Raw genomic sequence first — 5,425 nt, 5'->3', positions numbered from 1 at the left:
AATTAGTTTGAGGAGGCTAGTGCTGCTAACCCAGTGAGTTTCTACCAAGCTTGGGAAAGTGTCTGATTCTACCATGCCCTCCCTGTTATGGGCAATGGGAATCTGGTATTTAGTTCACTGTAACCTGAGTCATTAAAAGCAGAATAAACGCATTCAAATGGGTCAAATGAAAAATGCCAGTCACTGCGGCTAGGTTGGACTACGCTGACTGGTCATATTGATAAAATGACAATAATCAGTGAGAAGACAGAAGTTCATCCCTCACTTTACAGGACACTTTCCAGGATCTGTGCCCTGATCCACTACATTATCAAACATAAACTGCCATTAGTTACATACCCAGAAAGGCCAGACAGAGGGTAAGAAGATTTCTATAGCTATCAACTTACAAGCTGTCAAAAGGAAAGGCTATAGCTTTATTCCCGTGCCCAGAAAGTAATTATCACACTAATTTTTATTTAAACTCTCCACATATTAGCAACATAAGCATTATCAGTGGGCTTTTTTAGAAGAACTGAATATTTTGATCCTGACACAAGATACCTAATACCGGGACTTTAGCTTGAAACTGCCTTTCCTTTAAGTTTTATTATTTTTCTATTGTGGTAAATATATATATGTAGGAATATATTTATATTTACACACACACACGTGTATGTGTGTGTGTTTATATGTATATGTATGTATGTGTACATACACATATTCTCCCTTGGTGACTCAAACCATTAAGCACTCGGCTACTAATTGAAATGTGGGCAGTTTGAATCCGCCTAGAGGTGCTGGGTGAGACAGTTCTGGTCATCTACTATCACAGTCATTGAAAATCCTAAGTAGCAGAGTTCTACTCTGTAACATACGAGATCACCATGAGTCAAAATTCACTGGATGACAACTGGTTTGGTTTTTTATATCTACCTACCTACCTACCTATCATCTATCAATCATTTATCTATATATCATCTATCTTTTCTGTCTAACAGAACATTTGCCATTTCAGTATTTTTTACATGAACAATTCAGTGACATTAATTACGTTCATCGTGTTGTACAACCATCATCACTACTTTTCTTCATCTGTAAAACAGGCACAAACAAGAGGCTGTCTAGAATTTTTCCAGTTCAACAATGTATGATTCTACATCCAAGTGACTACACATTATGATCATAGAATTTCTTAGAGTATCTCTATGGCTGAATATGTAAAAATACTGTACATGCAGTTGCACATATTAGAAGTTGGTAGACAACTTTATAAATAAAATAAAGAATTTAATAGTTTCCTAGAATCTGATAAAAGAGATATTTACTTGATCTAAACACATCTTTTAATAATCACCAGACTATAAAATTTAACAATTTGGCTGGTTTCTCCCCAGTATTTTTTTTTGTTCAGTCAGAATTCTTGAGCTCTGGAGAGAGGAAATACAACACAGCAGTCAGATTTCATTCTTCTGGGGCTCTTTCCTGGTTACAGACACTCTAGCATTCTCATCTCCATCATCCTTATCATCTACATCATTGCAGTTGCAGGAAATGCCACCCTTGTCCTCCTGATTTGGGTGGACTCTAGGCTCCACACTTCCATTTACTTTTTTCTAAGTCAGCTCTCTCTCATTGACCTGGCCTATGTTTCAAGCACAGATCCCAAGATGGCCACCGATTTCTGAGAACAGAACAATCTCCCATGTTGGCTGTGGTGCTCAGAAGTTCTTCTGTCTGATATTAGCTGATGCAGAATGCATCCTCCTGACTCTCATGGCCTATGACCGCTATGTGGCTGTGTGTAACCCTCGGAGATATCCAACCATTATGAGTTCCAGTGTCTGTCTGCAGATGGCTGTTGGGTCCTGGATTTGAGGTAAGAAGAGTTGTACAGCTATTAAGTCATGAGCTATCAAAAGGAAAGGCTATAGCTTTGTTACTCCGTCCAGAGTTTAGTAATTATCACATCTGTGCTAAATTCCTTGGCACAAACTATTTACTCGGTGCATTTCCCCAACTGTGAGAAAAGAGAAGTCAACTACTTTTTCTGTGAGATGCCTGCCATCCTGATGCTGCCTAATGGTGGTGGTGGTTATGAGCATCATTTTTATTATCATGCCACTATCTTTTATTACGGAAACCCTGGTGGCATAGTGATTAAGTGCTACGGCTGATAACCAAAAGGTCAGCAGTTCGAATCTGCCAGGTGCTCCTTGGAAACTCTATGGGGCAGTTCTGCTCTGTCCTGTAGGGTCGCTATGAGTCGGAATGACTCGAGGGCAGTGGGTTTGGTTTGGTATCTCTTATTACAGCCTCCTACATTTGCATTTTCTCACTATTCTCAGAATTAATTCTCCTGAGGAGGAGAAAAAAGCCCTGGCCATGTGCTCTTCCTACTTGACTGTGGTGAGTCTGTATCTGAGGCCAGGCATAGTGGCATATATGACGCCTGGGTCTTCCCACACTCCAGATCTGGACTAAGGTCTCTCTGTGCTCTACACCATTCTCACCCCCATGCTAAACCCCCTCATCTATAGCTTGAGGATCAAGGAGGTGGCGGAGGCTCTGAGGAAGGTTATGAATAGCAGTTGTGTTGTCCAGTAAAATGAAGTTTTTGAGGTTATGAAAATTTATGCCACATAATACAGTCTTGGGCATAGCACAGGACACCTCAGCATTATTGACTATTTTACAATATATGAAAACAAAAATACAACTTTCTTTACCATAGTTTTTATGAGTTTTGTTGACAAGTAAGTTTATATTAAAACAAGCAAATCAATAACGACATATGTGTAACATTCCAGGAATTTGAACTTTAAACTGCTAAAAAAAAAAAAAAAAACTGCTACCAATCATTTATACATGTACAATAAAGAGATTCATCTTTAAATAAAATATATGTAAATTTAAATAAAGATTCACTTGTCGAAGGCAATTTTTTTTCTTTTTTATGTGGCCCTGAAATCATACAGCATGTTTGTAGGGATGAGGCAGGAAGAGAGCCTTGAACTCGGAAAAATTAAACCCCAGTTTTAGACCTGACTTGTCACTCTTTAGTTAGGTGACTAACCTCAGTGAGCTCAAACTTTCCCTTTGTAAGGTAAGTATAATAGTGAGTGACTCATACTCCTATTAGGCTGCCTGAGAATGAAACCCATGCTTATCTAGGGGTAATTTGTATACAAAAGCCATGAATTCTGATTTTAGCTTTGCAAATTACTTGTGTGATCTTGACTAACCCATTTAGCTTCTCTGCTCTTCATATTCTCCATATAAAAAATGGATAATAGTATACCTGACTTTCAATTGTAATAAAGTTTTTGAGGTTTTGAAAACCTGATCTATCATATTTGTGAGAAATAATTTTTAAAAATACCTGTAAAAGCAAATTGTGAAGTATAAAATTTTATGCATATGTAAAGGTTTTTTGCTATTAAATTACCCATTGCTCTTAATTATGTCATACAAATGTCTTATACAGAGAGAACTAGACCAAGAAGCTATGAGGTAAGACATGTTATAATACTTGTCATTTGCCGTTTATAACATTTTAAACCAAAAATACAGACTTGCATGCCTTAAACAGATAAATACAAATTTGTTTGTTGAAAGTACAGAATAAGTGTACAAAGACAATAATAAGATATATTCTGTAAAGTATATCAAATGTTGTATTTTGAGTTGTGGCTTGCTCAATTTAACTAAACACTCATTGAGCATCTAGGCAAAAGACATTATGACAGAAATCGGGGTCTCGTCTGTAGGTTCTCTTTTTGCTCTTTTGGTGAAGTCTTTTCATGAGCATTAAGTGTTTCATTTTCAGGAGCTCCCAGTTATCTAGTTTCCCTTCTGGTATTTGAGTATTGTTCTTTATGATTTGTATACTATTTATGCCATGTGTATTAGTGCTCCTAGCATTGTTCCTATTTTTTCTTCCGTGATCTTTATTGTTTTGGATTTTATATTTAGGTCTTTGATCCACTTAACACACATGAGGAATGTGCTTCTTAGTTCAATCAAATACACGAGACTAAATGGGCAGCTCTTGTCTAAAAGTAGGATGAGAAGGCAGGAAGGATCAGGAACTGGACAAAAGGACCCAGGGAACCCAAGGTGGAAGAGGAAGCATGCTGCCACATTCTGGGGATTGCAACGCATGTCACAAAACAATATGTGTATAAATTTTTGAATGAGAAATTATCTTGTGCTGTAAACCTTCACCTAAAGCACAAGTTAAAAAAAAAAAAAAAGAAAGAAGAAGTCAGGTTCCAAAGACAATAGGAAATGGTCCGGGGCATGAAAAAGCTTACAGTTTGGTAAGGGAGAAGGCATGCGTCTGAATGGTTAGAGGGCACACACATCTCAGGATGCTGAAGATGGCAGTACCTTGGAGGCTAAAGGAAACCACCAGTAGGACACAATGCTTGCACTGAGTCTTAAAATGTTAGCAAGTAATTTTGTGAGTGAAGGAAGTTGGGCAGAGAGCATCCTAGGTTGAAAAGTGCTAGGTACAAGTTCTCAGAGGCATCAGGAGAAAAAAAAAAAAAAAACTTCACAAAAAATGTTTTATATTAGAGGAGGATGGTAGAGAAATTGATAGATATAGATGTGGGCTAGAGCAAAGATTTGAAGGTCAAGAGCGGAAGATTTATCAAATTTTTTTTTCTTGAAGTTTAATACATATACAGAAAATTTTATGTATTACGAGTGAACACTTCTATGCAATCAGCAGCCAGATCAAGAAATATAACATTACCAACATCTCAGAAGGTACCCTCACACTTCTTTCCAGTCACTACCTCACCCCAAGGATTATCATAATCCTGACTCCCAATTTGTGTTTATTAATTTTGCCTGCCTTGAAATTAATAAAAAGGAGAATCATCCAACTGTACTTTTTGATGCCTGTCTTTCTTTTACTCAACATTACTTTTGTGAGATTCATTAATGTTTTTGAATGCAATTGTGGCTTACTCATTGTCATTGCTGTATAATAATCCATTTCATTATCACACCACAGTTTTAAAATGTACATTCTACTGTTGATGGGCATTTATGTAGTTTCTAGTTTGAGGATATTACTGATAGTGCTGGTATTTATATTCTAGCACAGGCCTCTTGGTAAACTTTGTTTGCATTTCATTTGGAATTTCTAAGTCATAAAGTATGCATATGTTCAACTTTAAAAGTTACAATGAAAACTGTGAGAACTGGAACTGTATGGGACTGCATTGCTTTTCTGGTTCTCGCGAGTTTTCCACCTGTGACAGGGTACAGTCTTACCACTTTTCTGTCGCTCTCTATTAGTGGAAGATATTTGAGCTTTCCTTCTCTGACAGGTTTCTGCCTTACACAGGTTCTGGCTTTCACTAGTTTTACTGTAGTGCCAGTTTTCCAAAGTGATTGTACTATTTACACTCCTACCAGCAATGTCTGAGAG

The 5,425-nt window shown here is 37.3% G+C and overlaps 1 pseudogene; it reads left to right on the top strand.

The window, feature by feature from the left end:
• Positions 1–225: 225 nt before the first annotated feature.
• LOC100655602 (olfactory receptor 2T2-like) lies at positions 226–2,735 on the top strand (annotated as a pseudogene).
• The last annotated feature ends 2,690 nt before the right edge of the window (positions 2,736–5,425 follow it).

The sequence above is a fragment of the Loxodonta africana genome, chromosome 2 (genome assembly GCF_030014295.1).
Source record: "Loxodonta africana isolate mLoxAfr1 chromosome 2, mLoxAfr1.hap2, whole genome shotgun sequence".
NCBI classification, from domain to species: domain Eukaryota; kingdom Metazoa; phylum Chordata; class Mammalia; order Proboscidea; family Elephantidae; genus Loxodonta; species Loxodonta africana.
Note: the sequence above shows the minus strand (reverse complement) of the source record. Positions and strands in the feature narration are given on the sequence as shown.